Source organism: Nansenia antarctica, assembly GCF_963989245.1.
Source record: "Nansenia antarctica genome assembly, chromosome: 2".
Classification (NCBI taxonomy): Eukaryota; Metazoa; Chordata; class Actinopteri; order Argentiniformes; family Microstomatidae; genus Nansenia; species Nansenia antarctica.
The window spans coordinates 1,190,394-1,200,393 of record NC_137675.1 but is presented as its reverse complement, the minus strand read 5'-3'; positions in this window follow the sequence as shown (position 1 = coordinate 1,200,393).

Here is a 10,000-nt window from a genome sequence, read left to right as displayed (position 1 = left end):
AGATGGTTAGGGATAGGGGAGGTTGTATGCATGTCCAGGGGGGGGGCGGGGGTGGCAGGGATGGGGGAGATGGCTAGGGGTAGGGGAGGCTGTAGGCGTGGGAGAACAGGTAGGTTTTGAGGTGGGATTTAAAAGTGAGGAGTGAGGGTGAGTCTCTGAGTGGTTGAGGGAGAGAGTTCCAGAGGCGGGGTGCGGCTCGTGAAAAGGCACGATGACCGAAGCCTTTGAGTTTTGAGGGTGGGACAGTGAGGGGAACAATGGATGAGGATCGGAGGGTACGGGTAGGGCGGTGGGGGAGAAGGAGGTCAGTCAGGTAAGGGGGGGCCAGGCTGTGGAGGGCTTTGTATGTGAGGATGAGGACTTTGAATTGTATACGTTCTTTGATGGGGAGCCAGTGGAGAGAGTGGAGGACAGGAGTGATGTGGTCACGGGAGCGGGTGTTTGAGAGGAGGCGTGCAGCAGAGTTTTGGACCATCTGGAGTCTATGGAGGGAGCGGGAGGTGATGCCGGTGAGTAGGGAGTTGCAGTAGTCGAGGCGGGAGGAGATGAAGGCGTGGATGAGGGATTCAGCAGCGGGGGGGGAGAGGCAGTGTCTGATTTTTGCAATGTTTCGGAGGTGGAAGTAGGATGTCTTGACAATGGAACTGACGTGGGGATCGAATGAGAGGGTGGGGTCCAGAATGAAGCCGAGGTTGCGAGCCAGGGGGGAGGGGGTGATGGTAGTATCGTCAATGGTGAGTGTGATGGGTCCGGTTTTATTGAGGGTGGATTTGGTGCCGATGAGGATGACTTCGGTCTTTTCACTGTTCAGTTTGAGGAAGTTGTGTGTGAGCCAGGTTTTTATTGCGGAGATGCAGGTTTCGATGTGAGTGAGGGGTGGGTTCTGGGTGGAGTTTGTGGTGATGTAAATCTGTGTGTCATCAGCGTAACAGTGGAAGTCCAGGTTGAATTGGCGGATGATGTGACCGAGGGGGAGTGTGTAGCAGAGGAAGAGCAGGGGGCCGAGGACTGAGCCTTGTGGGACCCCCTGTGTGACAGAGGAGGAGGAGGAGGTGTGACCGGAGAGGGAGATGAACTGGTGTCTGTTGGTGAGGTAGGAGGTGAGCCAGTCCAGGGCGGTGCCCTCAACACCTAGTTGACGCAGCCTTTGAAGGAGGATGGAGTGGGACACTGTGTCGAAGGCTGCGCTCAGGTCTAGTAGAACTAGGATGTTGAGGGCACCTGAGTCTGCAGAGGTGAGGAGATCGTTGATTACTTTGACCAGGGCTGTTTCAGTGCTGTGATGTGGGCGGAATCCAGATTGAAGGGGTTCATACAGGGGTTCACTTGACATCACATCACAAACCCTCCCTCTCTATCTCTCTCAAACACTTTTGGTCCAGAACCACTGGCACGGACAGCGACATTAGGCCTATCTCAGCGATTGATTAAGCAGCTCTCTCTCCAAACACAATGGCACAGGCCTACATTCAAAGGTATAAGCAGAGGAAGTCTTAAATAAGAAGCCATAACCAGCAGCACAGCAGTACTCAAACCATATAAACAAGCACAGATCGCCACCAGCCTCGCGAATCATATAAATCATATAAACCGCTCATACCAGGCTTGCTGGAACCCCCTAGCGACTCTCCCTTTCTGGGTGTGAAGATCGGTGAGCGGTGGCTTCGGGCGGCATTTAGCCAGTAGTTCTGTTTTTCCAGTCCAGTCCAGTCTACGAAATCCCTTTAGGTCGCTGACAGTAATGTCCATATTCACAAAATCAAGCAAGTTATCCTTATTGATTATTATTATTTAGATCGTTTGAGTTAGCTAGCATAAGCTATTCTGCTGGGCGAGAGGTGAAATGTTAAGTGAACTTGAAAGTGATAAGAGCCAATCAGTAGCTCTTATCGGAATTAAAGAACTACTGATTGGCTGTAAGCATGCTTACCCTGGCCACATTAAACAGCGGGCTGAGGCATCGGGAAAAAATAAAAAAGACATTTTCACGCATTCGAATGTCCGCGAGGGAAAGCAGAGAGAGAAGTGCTTATAATGTAACGCAATGCAAGCAGAGTAGGAAGTGCTTACTCCTGCAGGTGGCGCTAAAAATGCAATGTCAAAATGAGTGACTCCTGCTGCCCTGGGACCTAAAATACGACTCTTTTAATGAAAACAAACAAACGGTTACATGCACTTTTATTTTAATATTTTCACTGTCCTTTTTTATTTTTTCGTTGGGTAAGCACTGCTTACTATGCTTATATGGACGACACGTCCTTGATACATACATACATACATACATACATACATACATACATACATACATACATACATACATACATACATACATACATACATACATACATTACCGTTCAAAAGTTTGGGGTCACTTAGAAATTTGAAAGAAAAGCACTGTTTTTGTCAATGAAGATTAAATTAAATTAATCAGAAATACACTCTATACATTGTTAATGTGGAAAATGACTATTCTAGCTGCAAACATCTGGTTTTTAATGGAATATTGTAGTGACTACATTATGGGTTCATGTTCTCCTCTTACTGTTGGTTGTGTAGTGGGAGGGAACCAGTTCTGGCACTAGGGGCAGAGGGGAGGATTATAGACGTTGCAACTTCCTGTTTAGATACAAGAGTTTTGGTGATCGATTTCCTGGTACTGTACGGAGTGTACAAGTTGTTATTTTGATTAAACAGTTATCATTACGTTGCCTACGTCTTTCCTTTTTCCTCCGGCACTACACTGGTGACCCCCGACGTGGATTTTTGTTAACGTGATTGTGTACAAAAACCGGCGAGCGAACATTACGATCCTGCAAAATGTCCGGGCGAGGAAGACGTTCAAACCAGCGGCAGCCATCACCATCCCCTGTCAGGGTAACGCGTGGTGCGCACACTCCCACTCTCAAGCTACCACAGTTCTGGGACTCAACGCCTGCTGCATGGTTTGCTATTGTAGAGGCACATTTTAACAAAAGTGACATCGATGACGACGACGACCGGTACAACCATGCTGTGGCAATGTTGGGCAGCTCCACCGCAGCTCGAGTGGTAGGTTTTTTGTCTGCTCCCCCGACGACGAACAAATATGAGCGCCTCAAGGCCCTGCTTCTAGAGACATTTGAACTGTCCACTGCGGAGAGGGTGCGTCGCCTATTTGCCATGTCGGACTTGGGTGACGAGAGGCCTTCTGCGCGCATGGAGAGGATGCTAAACCTGCTCGGTACAGAAGACCCCATGATCCTCTTCACAGAGCTGTTCATGCGCACATTGCCAGCTCAAGTTAGGATGGCGCTGGCCAACACCGACATCATGGAGCCCCGCGCCCTGGCCAGGGAGGCGGACCGGTTCGTCTTGGCCATGCCTCAACGGTCCCCCGACCTGCTCGCTCCCGCGGCCGCCCCGCCACCCGACCGTCGCAGGAGAGCGAAGGATGACGCCAGACCTTCTGGCCAGCAGGGTAACGCTGCGGGCCATTGTTTCTACCACGCCACTTTTGGCGCCAAGGCCAAACGGTGCCGCTCACCCTGCACCTTCGGACCGACGGGAAACGGCGGGGCCGGCACTCAGTAGTGGCCCTGAGCGCTGGCGTCACCAACAGGCTGCTCTTCATACAAGACACCGCCTCTGGTCGCAGTTTTCTTTGTGACACAGGTGCCCAGTGGAGCATCATTCCGGCAGAGAGATCGGATGTGGCGAAGGGGAAGCGTGGTCCGCAGTTGGCAGGCGCGGACGGCACACCTATCTGCTCTTATGGCACTAGGGCGGTGGACGTGTGCTTCGGAGGACAATGCTTTTCGTGGGATTTTGTCATAGCGGCTGTCACATTTCCCCTCCTTGGTGCGGATTTTCTGTGCGCCCACAACCTGTTGGTGGACGTGGGGAACAGGCGCCTGGTCAACTCACAGACTTTCGCTTCCTTCGCCTGTACGCAGGGGGAGGCGGTCTACAGCGGGTGGTCCAATACGCTCGCCGAAAGTGACCAGTACCTTCGGCTGCTCGCCGAATTCCCCGACCTTACCAAGCCCACCTTCTCCGCGCCCACGGTGAAACACGGAGTGGAGCACCACATCGAGACCGAGGGGCCTCCCCTCCACGCCAGGGCCAGGCGCCTCAACCCGGAGAAGCTGGCCATCGCCAGGGCGGAGTTTGCGCATATGGAGCAGGTGGGCATCGTTCGGCGCTCGAGCAGCCCCTGGGCGTCTCCCCTGCACATCGTCCCTAAGTCAGACGGCGGGTGGCGCCCATGTGGGGACTACCGCCGCCTCAACGACGCGTCCAAGCCTGACCGCTACCCGGTCCCACATGTCCAGGACTTTTCAGCGGACCTGGCAGGCAAACGCTTCTTCTCCAAAGTGGACCTGGTACGGGGGTACCATCAGGTGCCGGTGCACCCCGAGGATGTCCCTAAGACGGCCGTAATCACGCCATTTGGACTCTTCGAGTTTCTGCGGATGCCGTTCGGCCTGAAGAACGCGGCGCAGACCTTCCAACGCCTCATGCACTCGGTGCTCCGGGACCTACCATTCCTCTTCGTCTACTTGGATGACATCCTCGTCGCAAGCACCACGGAGGAGGAGCACCTGTCCCACCTCCGGGCCCTTTTCACACGGCTCAGCCAACATGGGCTGATTGTCAATCCGGCGAAGTGTGAGTTCGGACGGAACACCATCGACTTTCTCGGGCACCGGGTCTCCGCAGAGGGGGTGACCCCCCTCCCCTCGAAGGTGGAAGCTGTCGCTGCTTTCCCGCGCCCCAGCACAATCAGCGAGCTCAAGGGGTTCATCGGGATGGTAACCTTCTACTATCGCTTCCTCCACCACATCGCTCACATCCTGCGGCCTCTGTACGATGCCCAGAAGGGCAAGACTCTGAAGCAGCCGGTGGACTGGACGGCGGAGCGTGTCAAAGCCTTTCAGGACACCAAGGCGGCCCTGGCCCGCGCTGCCATGTTGGCCCACCCCTCGCCCTCGGCACCCACTGCTCTCACCACGGACGCCTCTGACTTTGCTGTGGGAGCGGTGTACGAACAGTGGGTTGGGGACGCCTGGCAGCCTCTTGCATTCTTCAGCCGCCAGCTGTCTCCCAGAGAGCAAAGGTACAGCACATTCGACAGGGAGCTCCTCGGGCTGTGGCTTGCTGTCAGACACTTCCGTTTTTTACTGGAGGGCCGCGAGTTTACGGCCTACGTGGACCACAAGCCACTCACGCACGCCATGTCCAAGGTGGCGGAGCCGTGGTCCGACCGCCAACAGCGCCAGCTCGCCTACATATCCGAGTTCACCACAGACATCCAGCACGTTGCTGGGAAGTCCAACCAGGTCGCGGATTGTCTCTCCAGGGCGGTGGTTGGTGCGGTCCAACTGGGTTTGGACTACGCGCGCATGGCTGCAGACCAGGCCGCCGACCCCGCCGTCCAGGCTCTCAAGTTGTCGGACACAGGACTGCGCCTAGAAGAGGTGGTTTTCGGTGACGCAGGGGCCACGCTCCTGTGCGACGTCTCCATGGGTCAGCCACGACCGGTGGTCCCCGCCAACTGGAGGCGCCCCGCCTTCGAGGCGATACACGGCTTGTCTCACCCTGGTAGGAAACCGTCCTCGCGGCTGGTGTCAGAGAAATTCGTCTGGCATGGGCTCAAGAGGGATGTGAGGGCCTGGGTAGACACGTGCATCGCCTGCCAGCGCGCCAAGGTGCATCGACACGTCAAGGCCCCCCTGGAGCAGTTCTCTGTGCCTGAGCGGAGGTTCGATCATGTAAACGTGGACCTGGTAGGGCCGCTGCCCCCCTCGCACGGATACACCTATCTCTTTACCATGGTGGACAGGACGACTCGCTGGCCGGAGGCAGTTCCGCTCTCCTCAACGACAGCCCCCGACCTGGCCCGGGCGTTCATCGCGGTGTGGGTCTCCCGCTACGGCACCCCTGCTGATCTCTCCTCTGACCGTGGCTCACAGTTTACTTCAGAGCTGTGGGCAGCGGTGGCGGAGAATCTGGGGGTCAAGCTCCACCGCACAACCGCCTATCACCCGCAGGCGAACGGGCTCTGTGAGCGTTTCCATCGATCCATGAAGGCCGCCCTTCGAGCCAGCCTCACGGACAGCAACTGGCTTGACAAGCTGCCGTGGGTCATGCTGGGGCTCAGGACAGCGCCTAAGGAGGACCTCCAGTCGTCGTCCGCTGAGCTGGTGTTTGGACAGCCGCTGCGGGTCCCCGGTGACTTCATTCCCAAGTCAACGGAGCCCTGGTCCGCCGCCGCTCAGCGCGCCTCCCTGCTGGACAGCGCCAGGACCTTCGTCCCGGTCCCGACTACGCAGCATGGTGTCCCTACTTCGAGGGTGCCCCCGGAGCTGCACTCGGCGAGGTTCGTTTTCATTCGTCATGATGGCCACAGGACTCCACTACGTCCTCCTTATGACGGGCCTTTCCGTGTCATCGAGGCCGGAGCCAAGAACTTCATGGTTGACATGGGGGGTAGGCCTGAGTGTGTGTCCGTTGATCGCCTCAAACCGGCCCACTTGGACCTTGAACTGCCCCTGGACTTGGCCCTGCCACCGCGCAGAGGCCGGCCTCCAGTCCTACCTCCCCTGCAGCGCCCTGGCCATTCCCCCCTCCGACCCCGACAACCCCCCGCAGCTCGTGAGCCCCCGGTTGTCACACCTCCTCCCGCACCTCCTGACTTTACCTACGATCGTAGGGGCCGGGCCATACGCCCTCCTCGCCGTGAGGATTTCCAATATTGAGGTGAACACTGGGGGGGCTGGTGTAGTGACTACATTATGGGTTCATGTTCTCCTCTTACTGTTGGTTGTGTAGTGGGAGGGAACCAGTTCTGGCACTAGGGGCAGAGGGGAGGATTATAGACGTTGCAACTTCCTGTTTAGATACAAGAGTTTTGGTGATCGATTTCCTGGTACTGTACGGAGTGTACAAGTTGTTATTTTGATTAAACAGTTATCATTACGTTGCCTACGTCTTTCCTTTTTCCTCCGGCACTACAATATCTACATAGGTGTATAGAGGCCCATTTCCAGCAACCGTCACTCCAGTGTTCTAATGGTACATTGTGTTTGCTAATCGCGTTAAAAAGCTAATGGATGATTAGAAAAACCTTGAAAACCCTTGTGCAATTACGTTAGCACAGCTGAAAACGGTTTTGCTGGTTAGAGAAGCTATACAAATGGCCTTCCTTTGAGCTAGTTGAGTATCTGGAGCATCACATTTGTGGGTTTGATTATACTCTCAAAATGGCCAGAAAAAGAGAACTTTCATATGAAACTCGACAGTCTATTCTTGTTCTTAGAAATGAAGGTTATTCCATGTGAGAAATTGCCAAGAAACTGAACATTTCCTACAACATTTCCTACAACGGTTTCCTAAACACCAGGGGAGCCTCCCCTCCTAAATTTCGCTGTTTGGTACCTGTACTGTAGCAATGACAAATAAAGTCTATCTATCTATCTATCTATCTATCTATCTATCTATCTATCTATCACAAACAGGCTCTAACCAGAGTAGAAAGAGAAGTGGGAGGCCCCGGTGGACAACTGAGCAAGAAGACAAGTACATTAGAGTCTCTAGTTTGTGAAATAGACGCCTAACAGGTCCTGAACTGGCAGCTTCATTAAATGGTACCCGCAAAACGCCAGTGTCAACGTCTACAATGAAGAGGCGACTCCGGGATGCTGGCCTTCTGAGTGGCAAAGAAAAAGACATATCTGAGACTGGCCAATAAAAGGAAAAGTGTTATGGACAGACAAATCGAACTTTGAGGTTTTTGGATCACACAGAAGAACATTTGTGAGACGCAGAACAAGTGAAAAGATGCTGGAAGAGTGCCTGACGCCATCTGTCAAGCATGGTGGAGGTAACGTGATGGTCTGGGGCTGCTTTGGTGCTGGTAACGTGGGAGGTTTGTACAAGGTAAAAGGGATTTTGAATAAGGAAGGCTATCACTCAATTTTGAAACGCCATGCCATACCCTGTGGACAGCGCTTGATTGGAGCCAATTTCCTCCTATAACAGGACAATGACCCAAAGCACACCTCCAAATTATGCAAGAACTATTTAGGGAAGAAGCAGGCAGCTAGTATTCTGTCTGTAATGGAGTGGCCAGCGCAGTCACCAGATCTCAACCCCATTGAGCTGTTGTGGGAGCAGCTTGACCGTATGGTACGCAAGAAGTGCCCATCAAGCCAATCCAACTTCAGGAGGTGCTTCAGGAAGCGTGGGGTGAAATTGATTCAGATTACCTCAACAAATTAACAGCAAGAATGCCAAAGGTCTGCAATGCTGTAATTGCTGCAAAGGGAGCATTCTTTGACGAAAGCAAAGTTTGAAGGACAAAATTATTATTTCAAATAAAAATCATTATTTCTAACCTTGTCAATGTCTTGACTATATTTTCATTTTGCAAGTCATTTGATAAATAAAAGTGTGAGTTTTCATGGAAAACACGAAATTGTCTGGGTGACCCCAAACTTTTGAACGGTAGTGTACATACATACATACACACATATGAGTCCTTTATGTGTCCAATCCAGTAATTAAGCACATTTTCAGTTCAATAACATATAACTTGTATAAGGCCACAGGCCTAGTCTATATCCCCATGAAAAAGCCCCCTTTATTCATATTCAGGCCCCAGACATTAGACCCCCCCTCCCCCCAACATATCATCATGTGTATGACCCCCCCCTCCCCCCAACATATCAGAATGTGTATGAAATGTTTAGTCCTACTGAATTACTGAACTGGAGCTGAACTGAGCTATGACGTTTTACATGATTATATTCTATAGCCTAGGCCTCTTGTTAAAAACAAGCTTACATAACTACTGTACCTGTGTGTGTGTTTGTGTGTGTGTGTGTGTTTGTGCGAGAGAGAGAGAGAGAGAGAGAGAGAGAGAGAGGGAGAGAGAGAGCTCTTATAAATACTTCAACACAACGCACGTTTTGACAATATATCAGTCTTTAATAAGCATTAGACAAAAACAGAATCCCATCGCATCGTAGGCCAAACACGCCGAGAAAAAAACTAGGACAGCATTTGAGATTAGGCGAGAGTGAGAGATTAGGCCGTTTGCCTTACATAACAGTTTTATTTTTAAATTAACATAATGCTGAGTTGCGCAGTGGCAGAGAAAGGTAATACGATCAACTGTCACGATCAACAAATCATTTTCCTCCTCCGTTTCACCGGTATCGGTGTCTGTCTGTCTGTCTCTCTGGCCCGGTGGTCCTATTCAGCACCGCGCGCCTGGACAGCGCCTCTGCTGCACCACAACCATGCGGGTGATGGGAGAGACCCGGTCATCTAGGGCCGGCCCACCGCAGACCTCCCCGTAACCTGCTGTTCATCCACACCCGACGGTCATCTAGGGCCGGCCCACCGCAGACCTCCCCGTAACCTGCTGTTCATCCACACCCGACGGTCATCTAGGGCAGGCCCACCGCAGACCTCCCCGTAACCTGCTGTTCATCCACACCCGACGGTCATCTAGGGCCGGCCCACCGCAGACCTCCCCGTAACCTGCTGTCTATCCACACCCGACGGTCATCTAGGGCCGGCCCACCGCAGACCTCCCCGTAACCTGCTGTTCATCCACACCCCCGGTCATCTAGGGCAGGCCCACCGCAGACCTCCCCGTAACCTGCTGTCTATCCACACCCCCGGTCATCTAGGGCCGGCCCACCGCAGACCTCCCCGTAACCTGCTGTCTATCCACACCCGACGGTCATCTAGGGCAGGCCCACCGCAGACCTCCCCGTAACCTGCTGTCTATCCACACCCCCGGTCATCTAGGGCCGGCCCACCGCAGACCTCCCCGTAACCTGCTGTCTATCCACACCCCCGGTCATCTAGGGCAGGCCCACCGCAGACCTCCCCGTAACCTGCTGTTCATCCACACCCGACGGTCATCTAGGGCCGGCCCACCGCAGACCTCCCCGTAACCTGCTGCTGCTCATCCACACCCGACGGTCATCTAGGGCAGGCCCACCGCAGA